This window comes from Notolabrus celidotus, chromosome 8 (assembly GCF_009762535.1).
Source record: "Notolabrus celidotus isolate fNotCel1 chromosome 8, fNotCel1.pri, whole genome shotgun sequence".
Lineage (NCBI taxonomy): Eukaryota > Metazoa > Chordata > Actinopteri > Labriformes > Labridae > Notolabrus > Notolabrus celidotus.
Window position 1 is genome coordinate 746,984 of NC_048279.1, and position 15,837 is coordinate 762,820.

Genomic DNA, 15,837 nt, shown 5'->3' on the forward strand with positions numbered 1-15,837 from the left:
TGGACTCTGGCTCGTCTCTGAACTTTCATTGAAATGTCATATCCATCATACTGTAAAGAAAATGAACTTTAACATTGATGCTCTTTATCTACAAAGTGTTTTCCACGCACGGTCAGAAAACAACAACTTCTGCTCCCAATCATGGACCATGCTGACATTGTATATCAGGTTTCACCCAACACAAATCTTCTGCCTCTGAATGTACTTATAACAGACTCCATTCACAGCCCATCACTGTATTATGGAGCTGGACTCACCCTCTCCCTCAAGAAGAAGGCAGCAGCACTGGTTACAGTTCATATACATGTGTACACTTTGATTACCCTGGTTATTTCAAACAGTTATACAGAGATTATCCCTTCATTGATGGTTAGTTTATATCTTATAAATAACTCTTCTACAGTCTTGACTTTAAAGGAAGTTGTTTCAGGACACAGCCACATGTCCTGAGGAACAAACTGAAGTCTCTCCAGCTTGATATCAAACACTGGGCACCATGAGATCAATACAATGAATGATTAATGATTGATATGTTGTTCTCTGAAGTTATCAGCTCAGAGAGTTTGTCCGACTCTACTTCTGTCTGTTCTGTGCTGCTCTGAAGAATAAAAGCTTCACACTGACGCCCACTAGTGGCTGCAACAACACACTGCATCACTACTGTTCAATAGTCTCTCAACAGAACCACAAATCCACCCTCATCATCCATAAGATGAAACCCACCACCTGTGCCCTGGACCCACCACCTGTGCCCTGGACCCTCTTCCCACATCTCTGCTCAGGTCAAACCTCTCTGCCATAAGTCCGTCAATCCATACAATCATGAATCACTCCCTGCAGGCCAGACATGTACCCTCCGCCTTAAAAACTACTGCCATTAGAGCCCTGATCAAAAAACCTGCACTAGACATAAACCTAACCCTTGATAGTGGTCAGTGGACTTTATCCCTAAATCTAACCCTTGATAATGGTCAGTGTACTTTATCCCTAACACTAACCCTTGATAATGGTCAGTGGACTTTGTCCCTAACACTAACTCTTGATAGTGGTCAGTGGACTTTATCCCTAAACCTAACCCTTGATAATGGTCAGTGGACTTTATCCCTAAACCTAACCCTTGATAGTGGTCAGTGGACTTTGTCCCTAAACCTAACCCTTGATAGTGGTCAGTGGACTTTGTCCCTAACACTAACTCTTGATAGTGGTCAGTGGACTTTATCCCTAACCACCTTGAAATGGTCAGTGGACGTTTATCCCTAAACTTACCCTTGATAGTGGTCAGTGGACTTGTCTCTAAACCCTAACCCTTGATAGTGGTCAGTGGACTTTATCCCTAAACCTAACCCTTGATAAGGTCAGTGGACTTTATCCCTAAACCTAACCCTTGATAGTGGTCAGTGGACTTTGTCCCTACACTACTCTTGTAGTGGACAGTGGACTTTATCCCTAAACCTAACCCTTGATAATGTCGTGACTTTATCCCTAAACCTAACCCTTGATAGTGGTCAGTGGACTTTGTCTCTAACCCTAACCCTTGATAGTGGTCAGTGGACTGTCTCTCTAACCCTACCCTTGATAGTGGTCAGTGGACTTCGTCTCTAACCCTAACCCTTGAAATGGTCAGTGTACTTTATCCCTAAACCTAACCCTTGATAATGGTCAGTGGACTTTGTCTCTAACCCTAACCCTTGATAATGGTCAGTGGCTTTGTCTCTAACCCTAACCCTTGATAGTGGTCAGTGACTTTGGTCTCAACCCTACCCTTGATAGTGGTCAGTGTACTTCGTCTCTAACCCTAACCCTTGATAATGGTCAGTGGACTTTGTCTCTAACCCTAACCCTTGATAATGGTCAGTGGACCTTATCTTGAACCCTAACCATCTAAAGATTTCAGACTTTGTTTACAACTTGTCAGAGTTGATGATCAGTCTAGTTTGTTGCTTGTGTTTCATGCCTTGGTTTTTTCCTGTTTATTTGGTATCAGTTGTCCTATGTGTCCCTTGTGTTTTCTGTGGTCCATGTTCTTTTTGTACTTTCTGGTGTTTCTTAGTCTTGTCTTGTGTACTCTGTTTTTTTGTTCTGAATCCTCTGTGTTTCCAGGTTAGTTACTTTCTGCCCTTGTGTTTCCCTCCTTGTTGATTACCCTCATCAGTGTCACCTGTGTCCTGTGCTCCACACCTGTGTTAATTACTCTGTGTATTTAGTTCCTCTGTTTCCCCTGTCTCTTGTCAGATCATTGTATGTCAAACCCTCCTGCATGTACCTCTTGTTTCCCTGTGCCAGTGTCTCCAGTGTTTGCCTTGTTCGCAGTAAGTTTTGTTATTAAATCCTTTATTTATTTGGATCTGCATTTTTGGGTCCTCTACTTTCCTACAATCGTGACAGACATGACACAATTTCATCATATCCTCCTTACAACACTTATGCACAAGTTCATTCCTCTTACCCTGACCCTAACCCTGTCACTTTAAATAATACTCTTACCTAACCTAACACTAACCTTAACCCCCTAACCCTAAGTTTTCCCGGTCTACATCAGGCCTCTTGTGCACCTTGGCCTAATAGCAGGCCTTAGATAACCTGCAACCAAATGTCTGTAAACAGGGAGCTTTATATCAATTAACACATTTTAAACAAGCCCCAACTTTAACCCTAATCCCAATCCTAACACTAACCCTAACCCCAACCCTTATCCCAACCCTAATCCCAATCCAACCCCTACCCTAATTCTAACCTTAAACATAACCCTAACCATAATCCCAACCCTAGTCCCAACCTTAACCCTAATCTGAACCCTAACCCTAATATATGTGTTTTTAATTTTCTATTTTGACTCATGTTCCATCTGTTTCAATGGAGGAGGAGGGCTTCATGTGCTGTACTGCAGCCAGTCAGCAGGGGCGCTCTAAAGGTTCTGGCTTCATCCAGAGAAGCTCTTGTTCTGTCCCTTCTCCTTAGCTCTCTGCTTCTGAGTGTGTTTGTTCTCATGAGCCTTTTCCCTCAGTGTGTGTGTATGGACTGGTGAAGGTGGTTTACGGGGACCCTTTTTTACTGGAGTGAAACTGTGTTCCTCATAAGACATGGAAACAAAGTGTGACATTTCTGTTGCTGTAGAAAGAAGGATGTTAAACTGGAGTTACCATGAGTAGTGATGCAGTGTGTTGTTGCAGCCACTAGAGGGCAGCAGTGTACAGGTTTTACTCATGAGAGCATCACATGAACCAGACAGCGGGATGATTCTGTCTTTTTTTAAATTAATATTTGTATTAAGAAATATGTCAAATATACAGAGACAGATGAAGATTGAGAATTATACAAGCAACAAACGCACACATTAAAACAGAAATAAGCAGAAGAAAACTAAAAGAAAATCTCAACATCACATACACTGCGTGCACAATTATTAGGCACGTGAGTGTTTCTGTGAATATGTTAAAAACTATGTTAACAGTCATTTCAATTTGTCAAGAGGTCAGATAGTGAATATATTTCTTCACCTGTGTGGTTAAAATGATGCTTTTCAAATTACGTTGGCTGTATTTTTAAATAAATGCAGAATCTGCAGAAATGAGCGTGACACATTATTATGCAAGTTGGTGATAAGAGCATATACTTGTGAAAATTAAAAACTAGGCACCATTTTAAACGTTCTATTGATTGAGAATATATATTTACTACAACTGTATTCAAACTTCAACAAAAACAACAGTTTTCTTTACATTTGTACAAAATAAAACTGTTAATGTCTTTAAAACATTTCAAATCTAAGTGTTTCTCAAATGTCCAATATAACCTCCTTTTCTTTCAGTGAGGTTCAGAGGTCAGAGGTCACTGTAACTGATTCAGTTTCTGATGACCTCTCTGCAGACTCTGTGAGCTTTATATTGACCACAAGTTCTCAGTCGGGTTGAGATCAGGTGAGCAGGCAGGCCAGTTCATGAGGCAATCCTCTTTGTATTTTCCTGCATGGAGGAAAAGACATTCAGCTAAAGTGAAAAAGATGCTAGTGTTCATGCATGAGCACAATGCACTGTCACATGCCTCATGTTATTCCCAGGACAGGATGGCATCTCAGGGCTTTAAAGAGGATCGCCTCATGAACTGGCCTGCCTGCTCACCTGATCTCAACCCTGATTTGAAATGTTTTAAAGCCTTTAACAGTTTTATTTTGTAACAAATGTAAAGAAAACTGTTGTTTTTGTTGAAGTTTGAAAACAGTTGTAGTAAATATTATTATTCTCAATCAATAGAACGTTTAAAATGGTGCCTAGTTTTTAATTTTCACAAGTTATATGCTCTTATCACCAACTTGCATAATAATGTGTCACGCTCATTTCTGCAGATTCTGCATTTATTTAAAAATACAGCCAACGTAATTTGAAAAGCATCATTTAACCACAGAAGAATATATTCACTATCTGACTTCTTGACAAATTTGAAAACGACTGTTAACATAGTTTTTAACATATTCACAGAAACACTCACGTGCCTAATAATGTGCACGCAGTGTATAGAACAAATAATAAGATAATATATTTCTTTATTCGTCCCACAATGGGGACATTTACAGTGTTGCAGCAACAAAGAAGATTTATTAAAAAGTTATTAGAAATTAAAATTAAAGACAGTAAAAAATAAGAATATCTTAAGAACTTATAAACACAACTAAATAAGTACATTTACAAATCTTTAGAGCAAAAAATTAATAAATATTTATATAGTAAGAAAGGTCAAAGTGAGAGAAACTAATATAAACACATACACACACATTGATTTGTAAATCAGAAGTAAGAGTGCTGGGTGTGATTGATGGAGTTAGTGTTATGAAGGGTTTTAGTGTGTTATTATGGACAGGTGCAGCTTGTTCTATAACAGGAGGACAGGGCGTTTTAAACAAGGGAGAGGAGGACATGGACCGAATATTTCCAGGGAGGACGTTCAGATCTGAGGGAGCTCTGAACATGAAGGCTTTCTGAGCCGTGGACTTGGAGACAGCAGGAACAGAGACAAAGAGCTGTGTCGTGTGTCTCAGTTGGTAACTAGAGGAGAATGGTATCATGAAGTGTTTGAAATAACCAGGGTAATCAAAGTGTACACATGTATATATGAACTGTAACCAGTGCTGCTGCCTTCTTCTTGAGGGAGAGGGTAAGTCCAGCTCCATAATACAGTGATGGGCTGTGAATGGAGTCTGTTATAAAGTACATTCAGAGGCAGAAGATTTGTGTTGGGTGAAACCTGATATACAATGTCAGCATGGTCCATGATTGGGAGCAGAAGTTGTTGTTTTCTGACCGTGCGTGGAAAACACTTTGTAGATAAAGAGCATCAATGTTAAAGTTCATTTTCTTTACAGTATGATGGATATGACATTTCAATGAAAGTTCAGAGACGAGCCAGAGTCCAAGGTATTTGGTGTTTTCAACCTTTTGCAGTAATGTACCGTCAAAACATTTAATATCACAGGTGTTACCCTTCAGGTCTGATCTTAGATTTTAGGGAGCTCGTCAAATCAGAGTTTAACATTTAGTTTTGTTAATAAGGGACGATATTAAACAAAGTGCTGTGCATCTCAAGCAGTCCAATAAAATAATAAAACAAGACGAAATTTCATTTATCACAATATTCAGTAGAACATGGAACAGAACATGACTCACCCCCCAAATATAATAATAATAAAATATATATAATAATATAATAATATTTAAATGACTATATTCAACTAATTTGAATATAAAAAAGAAAGAATTAAAAATATTACAGAAATGTATAAAATAAAAAGGAGATACAGATTCAGATTTTTTAACATTATACCTTGAAATAAATACATTTAATATTTTTTATATTGTTAATTTCTGCAGACAAAAAAAGAGATGTTGATGAAACAGGATATTAAAAGTTAACACACTTTAGATTTGTGTTTTCTATTCTGTATTTATTATTTCCAAAAAAAAACTTAAATAATAACAAAAAATCTATTTGGTGAAATGTTAAAAAGTTTTAAAAAATGTTAAATTTCTTTTTAATTAAATTTTCTCAGAAAAATACTAGAAATAATATTTCCAGGCTTCATAAGTCAGGCAGCCCAAACAGACATGAGTGAAATCTTAAAAAGTAGAGTGTTGAATTTTGAACATTATATCCAGATGAGTTGAGTAAGATAATCCTTCCTGTATGGTAGGGCCGTCTCTTAAATGGCGGGCTATATTGATTTGTTTGTTGTGTTTTTTGAACATGGTTCTCTGTTTGTATTTCTGCTTCATTTTGTATCCCTTGTCTTTAAATCTCTGCCTGTACAGCCCCGTATAACTCTGTCAGTGTTAACGAGCCCGTCACGTTACCATGAGCTACAGAACTATTGCTCTGTTTGTTTGTAGTGTGCTCGCCCCGCACTCCTTAGTTCAGGTGTCTGTGTGCTGCCTGTTGCTCCTCCTCGTCTTCCTTTAAACCTCACGCTCGTCTGAAAACCACACCGCAGCTTCAGCGGCGGCCTTATCTGTTCAGCGCCGGGGCTGATGGGAGATCTGAGGACCTGTTAGAAACCACGTGTCCTGGTCTGATCTCTCAGCTCGTCCTTGTTTGTCCTCAGCAGCGTCAGAGCGTCACTTCTCCTCAGGTTCTCCAGAGGAAACGCCGCGGCACAAAATGCTTCTCCTCCCAGCTGCTGCCCTGTGCTGTCTGTGTTCAGGTGAGTGTTTCAATCAGCCAATCAGGAGCCAACAAACTCCACCTTTACCAAACACTGTCTCACTCACCTTCACCTGTCTGTCTCTGTGTCTGCAGCTCTGGTTACCATGGCAGCAGAGCTGATTCAGGAGGATTTAACACTGACCAGGAGAGTCGGAGAACAAGTCTCCTTCAGCTGTGGACGAACTGACAGCTGTGATGGTAACTGGGTATACTGGTACCAGAAGAATGACACAGAAACATTCAGAGGGATTCTTTATATACAGGACTACTGGTGAAATAGATAAAAGCTACAACCATACTCAGAGAAGATTTCTCAGCTGTGAATAAACAGAACAGCTGAGTTACAGATCCAGAGAGTTGAACTCTCTCATTCAGCCACCTACTACTGCTCCTGTTATAAAGTCGTCCCCCACAGTGAGAAGTGATCCGAGCAGCCTGAACAAAAACCAACAGATGAACAGATGTGACTCAGAGAGCAGGAAACCACAGACAGAGACACAGACATGATGAACTGAGAGAGTCCTTTATTTACTGCTGTCAGGACTTCTTCATATATTATATTATTTATTTATTATTATATTATATTATATTAATTATATTATATTATATTATTTATATTAATTAAATTAAATTATGTTATTTATATTATATTATATTATATTATATTTATTATATTATATACATTATATTACATTACATTACATTACATTACATTACATTGTATTGTAGTGTAGTGTATTGTATGTAGTGTATTGTATTATATTATATATATTATATTATATTATATTATATTATATATTATATTATTTTATATTATATATTTATTATATTATATTATTTATTATATTATTTATTATATTATATTATCTATATTAGATTATATTATATTATTTATATTATATTATTTATATTATTTATATATTTTATTATATTATTTAATTATATTATATTAATTAATTAAATTAGTATATTATTTATATTATATTATGTTACATTATATTATATTATGTATATTATTTTTTGTTTATTTTAGATTATATTATATTATATTATATTATATTATTATTTTATTTATATTATTTTATATTATTTTATTTAATTATATTATATTAATTACTATTTATTTAATTATATTATATTATATTATATTATTATTTATTTATTATTATTTAGATTATTTATATTATATTATATTATTTTATATATTATATTATATTATATTATTTATAGTAAAGTATAATCTCTTTATTTAAACTCGAAAATCATTGAGGGCAAGCCCTCATTTACAATGACGACGAGTATATAAAAGAAACATTAAAATGCATGACAAGCAAATAAAAGATATAACCCTAAAAGAATGATGATCAATTAAAAACAGACGACAGTTAAAAGTAATGTTACAACCATTGAAAAAATAATGTTACACAAAGTTAGTGAAAACAGGTACAATCAGAGGTTAAACATTTTAAAACTAATGATTTAAAATGATTAAAAGAAACCAGTGCATTTATTTTTAAAGTGCTTTGCAGGGAGTTCCATGCAGATGGTGCAAATACGCAAAAGGCAGATTTTCCCAGCTCAGAATTAACTCTGGGAACCTGGAGAGTGAGCCAACCAGTTGATCTGGTATGTTTTGCCCCAGAAGACCAAACTAGCATCGAAGATAAATATGACGGTAGCATTCCAATAAGTGCTTTATAAATAAACAAGTAAAAATGCAAATCACGTCTTTCTGCCAGAGAAGACCATCCCACCTTTGGTAAAGTATGCAATGATGAGTGCTGTAACTATCACCAGTAATAAAACGTAGGGCAGAGTGAAATACAGCATCAAGTGGCTTTAATGTAGAGGCTGAAGCATGCCTGTACAATATGTCACCGTAATCGAGGACTGATAAAATGTTGCCTCTATCAGAGTTTTCCTGCAGTGGAGAGGAAAACAGGACTTGTTTCTGTAAAAAAAGCCAATCTTTTGTCGAAGTCTACTTGACAAATTTAAAATATGACTTTTAAAAGTTACTTTCTCGTCGATCCAGATGCCGAGATATCTGTAAATCTTCACCCTTTCTATTTCGGTGCCTGCATTGGAATTGATGATGAATTTACTCAGATTAATATGTTTGGACCTGGAAAAGAGCATGAATTTTGTTTTCTCAGCATTTAAGACCAACCTATGTTGGGTGAGTGCAGCTTCTAATTCAGAGAAGCAGTGTTGGACAGAATGCACAGCAGACTGTGCATTAGCAGCAGTACAGTACAGAATTGTGTCATCAGCATAAAGATGAATTTTACAATCTGAGACAGCAGACACAATATCATTGATATAAACAGTAAAAAGAACAGGTCCTAGAACAGAACCTTGTGGAACACCATTTACAATTTCAACCAAGTCTGACTTTACAGTTCCTTGGGCAACACACTGCTGTCTGCCCAAGAGATAGCTCTTGAACCAGCTGTACGCATTTTTATCGAAACCAGCATTTTCTAGCTTTTTTAAGAGCATTACATGATTTACTGTGTCGAAAGCTTTGGAAAGATCAATAAAGACGGCTGCACAGTGTTTCCTGTTATCCAAGGCTGCGATAATATCATTTAAAACAAGAGTGGCAGCAGTAATGGTGCTATGCCTTTGTCTAAAACCAGACTGGTGAGAGTTTATAATAGAATGATTGAAAAGATATGCTTTAAGTTGATCATTCACCAGAGATTCTAATATTTTTGAAAGACATGATAGTTTAGAGATAGGCCTGTAGTTGTTCACATTACCTGTCTCACCACCTTTATGTAATGGAGTGATATAAGCAGTCTTCCAAAGCAAGGGAACTGTACCACATGAAATTGAAAGGTTGAAAATGTACGTTATGTAGCTCTCTATAATAGGGGCTGCAAGCTTCAAGAAGTAGGGCTCAAGTTTATCCTCCCCAATTGAATACTTTGAGTCCAATGCTACTAAGGCATTGAAGACATCACCAGGAAAAATGGGCTGAAGAGTAAATCTTGGTCTTTGCATCATCTGAGAAGAATTATAGATAAAAGGCAGAGGGGGACCTGTATAAGTTTCTTCAAATAGGTTACCAGCAGCATAAAAGTGTTCATTAAAGGCTGTACAGATATTTTTCTGGTTTGTTATTAATGTTCCATCAGATGAAGTAAGGGAGGGTAAAGAGGGGGAGGACTTTCGATTGATAGAATTTATTACCTTCCAGAATTTTGATGGATTTGAGTGAGGGTTGGGGATTAAAAGCAAATAAAAATTTGTTTTAGCCTTCCTTATAGTTGAGGTGCACTTATTTCTAAGGCGCCTGAAAGTTAGCCAGTGACTGGGTTCACCAGAGCGCCTAGCGATGACCCAGGCCCTATTTCTCTCTCTCAGCAGGGCTGAAATTTCAGCAGAGAACCAGGGAGAGGACCTATTTTTTACCCTGTGTTTTTTGAAGGGTGCATGCTTGTCAACTACAGAATTAAAAGATTTACAAAAATGGTTTAGAGCTAAGTCAACATCAGATATTTCAACAGTAGCATGAATGTCACTATTACAAAGATCTGAGAGAAAGGCTTGCTCAACAAAGTGTTTAAAATTACGGCTTACCACCATGCGAGGACACTGTTTTTGTAACTTGGTATTTCTGATACAAGCTATCGGACAATGATCACTGAAACCAAGTTCAAACACTCCAGAATCAGTAATTTTATCTAATCTGTTTGTAAATATTAAGTCAATCAGAGTGGACTTTGATGAGTCCTTTAGATTTGGCCTAGTGGGGTCTGTAATCAACTGTGCAAAGTTTAAATTTTCAAAGATGTATTTTAAGTTATCAGAGGGGGAGCTCAACCAGTTTAAGTTAAAATCACCTAAAACTATGACCTCTGAATTTATATGTGGAGCTAAAAGATCAGCCAATGCATTTAAAGCAGAAGTGGCAGCAGAAGGAGGTCTGTACACAGCAATCACAGTAATAGTATTATTATGTGCAATATTTACTTTCAAAGCCAAAAACTCAAAACCTTTTTCAACTGTTACTGCATTAAGAACAGTACAATTTAACGAGGCTCTTGTGTAAATGGCTACACCACCTCCCCTTGACTGTCTATCCATTCTAAAAAAGGTTAAAATCACTTAAAACAACCTCAGAATCATTCACAGAAGATTTCAACCAAGTTTCAGACAACACAATAATGTCTGGATCAGTTTGGGACACAAGGATTTTAAGTTGGTCAAGTTTTTCAGGCTGAAGAATGCTCCTTATGTTTAAGTGAATTAAGCCCAGGCCTCTCCTGTTCTTGAAACTTGAGGGACTTAAAGTACAGATAGAGGTCAACTGAGACAGTGGTTCATTTACAGATTGCAAGGCTGAAGGACCAGGGTTTTCATTTGACTTAATAGGATGTATGATACAGGGGAGACTCAGAGAGCATGGATCACGCTCAAACCGAGAGGGGGGGCTATTGGAGTTTGTATTGCAGGGAGACGATCGATAGTTGTGACCGGAAACGACCATGTAAGGGTATGCAGACAGTCAATGAGAGGACGAGGTCCAGATGGAGTAAAAAATATTGTCGGCTAGAGTGCGCGAGCCTAGGCCATTGGGGTGGATGCCTTGCCATCTTAGCAAAAGGCTTATTGCAATACATGCAATAATGGCGTTTGTTGTAGACTCTTTTGCCATTACTGTTTTGAGAAGCATTAACTACTATATCCTGACTTGAGCAAGGTTGTTGTCCATCAGTGACTTCAGATGTAGATGTAGAGGTCACAAGGTCTGGTGTTGTAGTGTCACACACTGGCGGAATCATTGAGCCAATGTCACTGAACAAATCATCCAGAGGCTGACTTAAAGCTCAGCATCACTTTCTTCAGTTTCAGAGGCGCTATCCGGAACATACTCATCGGCACTCAATGATATACTTGATGTGGAATCATATAGCTCATCAGAGTCTTCAAGACGTGTGTCTTTCATCTAAAAATAAAAGAAGTAACTTAAAAAAATGTACTTTAAATTAAACACAATACCAGTAAATGCACTACATTACAACAATGCAATCAGACTATTGAACATTTTACAATGTTAACCCAGACACTTAAATGAGAACTTACTATGACACTTTTAGTCCTTCTTAGTCTTGGTAAAAATGACTCCTCATTTTGAAAATCTCTTCCAATCTGTAAATAAAAAAGTAACATTTCAAGTCATACTTCTAAATGTATTAGATAAAACTCAATTTCTTCTACAAATAGACCATTTACACTGTCACAGAACCCTTAATTGAAAATTACTCCTAAGTTAGAACAATACAAATTTACAACATTTGTAATTGGTTGGGTAAAGCAAAAAATTTGTATTTTGAGATGAATTAAAAGGCAGCCCGCCAAAACAACTTTTACTCAGTAAAAAATGTTCTAATTGTATATACAACATGGCTTTACTGGGTTGGAAAAAAAGATATACTTTTAAATGATTTAAACATGAAAAACAAGTATTTTAATTTGATGTGATCACAGCATAATATTTAATAGGACTTAATCATTTTGTAAATGAGGACTGCCATGCAGTTTTATGTAATGCATCTGGGGAGCTAATATTAAAGGCATATTTAGGATAGATTTAGACCTTTACAGGGATTTTCCTTTTGACAAAATATCACTCTTTTTTTGGGACATTCACGTCGTCCCCACAGCACACCCTTTTCAGTAGATACTGTGTTAAGTATCTGACTAACTAAAGAGAACTGGAGACAGTAAGTAAAGATAGTAATTGGTGTCTGTTAATAGACACCAGACTTCATAGAGACATCAAATTCATATACAATTTTCTTCCTGCTTCAGCAACTTCTATCTGCTTTCACACTCATTGAATAAAACAAGCCTAGTGGGGACATGTCACACACCATGTTGTGGTCCCTCACGGGGACTTACTGTCTACAGTTTTCTCTAGTTAGTCAGATACTAAACACAGTTTCTACTAAAAAAGGTGTGCTGTGGGGACGACTTGAAGGTCCCAAAAAAAGAGTGATATTTTGTCAAAGGAAAATCCCTGAAAAGGTCTAAACATATCCTAAATATGCCTTTAACATTAGCTCTCCAGATACATTACATAAAACTGCATGGCAGTCCTCATTTACAATAGATTACCAACATAATACCCATACTTCCTTTATTAATCTGCTCAAAAAAACCAACAGCAACAAAGGGTGATTCAGAAAGATTCAAGGAGTAATGCTAAAGGGCTAAAGATGAACGTACCTGTTGATTGGTGTTCTGTGGACATAAAGCTTCATCCATCTGTGTCTCTAACTGGAGAGGAGGATTGGAGCTATCCACAGGAAAGACACTGGCTGCATTTGAGGTCATCTGCAAATATATCACAATAAAACCATTTAAAGATATGAAAATTAAGTGTTCAATTTGGTGTAATCACAGCATAATATTTACTTAGACTAATACGTTTTCTTAAGGACCCATCTCTAAATGTAAATGCATGCCAACAGACACCACACTTCATAGAGACAACATCAAATTCATATACAATTTTCTTCCTGCTTCAGCAACTTCTATCTGCTTTCACACTCATTGAATAAAACAAGCTTAGTGGGGACATGTCACACACCATGGGGGACTTTCTGTCTCCAGTTTTCTCTAGTTAGTCAGATACTTAAAACAAAGGAATTTTAAACTTTCAAAATGTCTTATATTTCTGGATTTCTACAAATCCAACACAGTTTAAGGACCCCAGTATGCAGGAAACACCATTTTAGACTAGGCCAAAATAACACATTTGCATGGAGCGTTATTTAACCCACTTCCTGACAAGATATCGTGACATGGTTGGTATTAACGGATTCCTTAGATCTTCTAGTTTTATATGATATCAGTATAATTACTGTCGTCTCAAAACTAAATCCGCAGCAGCCTCCGACAGAAAAAAAAGTCGGACCGCCCGTGTTGGAGTTTACGAGGTAAATGGGGTTCAAGTTACAGCTGTGTTGGGCTAGCAGCCTTAAAATTGAAGTTTTTCATGTTTTAATAACGTTTCATAATGCATAAAACTCAGACATTTGTTTAAACACACACTTACCGAACACACCTGTTTCTCCCCTGACTTCTTCACCTTGATGAAGAAACAGAGCTGAACATCAAGCTAGCGCTGGTGCAACTGCAGTCGACTTCCTGCGCAATTTCAAAATAAAAGTGGAAGTCACAGTTACACTTGGAGACAGCTTTGCTTTTTTCAATTTAAAATTGAATCAGGACACAGAGCTACTGTATTTCAATCTTTAATGATAATTTTGTCAATGTATTTTATTTTATCCAATTGCATCTACAAAACACTCAAACCCTTTTGTGTTCAATACAAATATTGCTCTTAAATTCATCATAGCAAGAAATATATATATACACACACACATATATATATATATATATATATATATATATATATATATATATATATATATATATATATATATATATATATATATATATACAGTGGTGGCCAAAATTGTTAGAACATATAATAACACAACAAGGCTATTATTAACATGATCAATTTTACCGCATCATCACCCAGAGTAATCAATTATGATTATGTTTGAGCAGCAGGAATCCAAACAATATTCCCTACATGTATTTGGCATAAACACCCTTACATGCATGGAAAAACTTTATTAAGACTTTATTTGCTAGTTACTCTTAACTTCCGTAACACTTTAGGGTTAACTTGCCGTCCTGCTAACTAATTAGAATTAAGTAACCTCATTAGTGGTTTAAGCTGGTTATCTACCGGTTATTATACAAATTATGATGATAGCAAGTAAGTAAATAAGACAATAGTGCTTACCTTGTGGTTAACTGAGCTCCTCTTCCTTCCATTTAGCTGTCATCTCCTGAAAATAAGCCACCTTACTGATTTTTACTGAAAATATTGTTCGCTTCTGAAATCCTTGTTAATGAGGACCAGGAAGTGGGCGGTACGAACCATATTTGGAAGATGTGTGTGTGAGGAGCAGTGGGTGCAGTACCGCTGGAAAGTGTTAGGGGGCGATACTGAAAATGTGTCAAATGGGCCAAAGCTTGAAACTTCACCAGCACCTTCAGAATGACTCCTGCATTCATTTGAAGGCGTTTCCCTTATGGGGACCTCATTTTTGGTCCCCAGACTGTCAGAGGTCCCCATGAGGTGACTGTGTAAACAGATTCATGTCCCCACAACGCCGTGAATACCAGTGCGCACGCACACACACACACACACACACACACACATACACACACACACACGCAGAGGGAGGAGGAGGAAGCCTCCTGGCTGCAATGAGGTGGAGGGTGTGACAGGCCCTTTCATATCAGACATAGCTTTTTGGGTCAGTATTGGACCGATATCCGATACCAGGATTTCTTTCTTTCTTTATTAACATCCCCATTAGCACAAGCATAAGCAGCAGCTATTGTTCCTGGGGTCCAACACATATACAATCATGCACATTAACACAAAACACAACAGAACAAGACAAACAACCACAAAACATCATGATGAATTACAAAATAACATACAGAAGAGAAACAGTCATTTGGCAGATGTCAGCACAAAACCATAGTAACAAGTGAATTCATGTTTTAACTTTCACTGTGCCTCGAGATAATATGATCCACATCCACACATATATGAATGTACACACATTTAATAAATACTAAACATCATCTGAATGATCACTTATGTTACTAGGATCATGTGTTATGACATATCAAATCAAATACAAGAAAAGGTAAAAAAAACCAAACTATTATTATTTCACTCTTATTAAAGAAGCAGTTCTACCTTCATCCAAGTTCACCAGTTTTATCAATATCTGTTTTCTTGTTCAATAACTCTGGTGTTTTTTCATTATGTTTGATTAGAGAAGATCATTTTTTAACAATAATTTGAAGCGATCTTTATTAACTTCTTGAGTTATATGCACCGGCAAAGAGTTCAACCCAAGCATTGCTCTGTACAGGGACTGTTCTCTGTATCATACCTGTTCTCACCTTCGGTAGAATTAACCTTTTCTCTGTTGCACATCCGGTTTGATACTAATGTTGAACAAACTGAGAGCATAATGTTTCATACAATCATTTGGTGTCTGAGTCACAAGTATACTTCTGAGAAAATTGAAC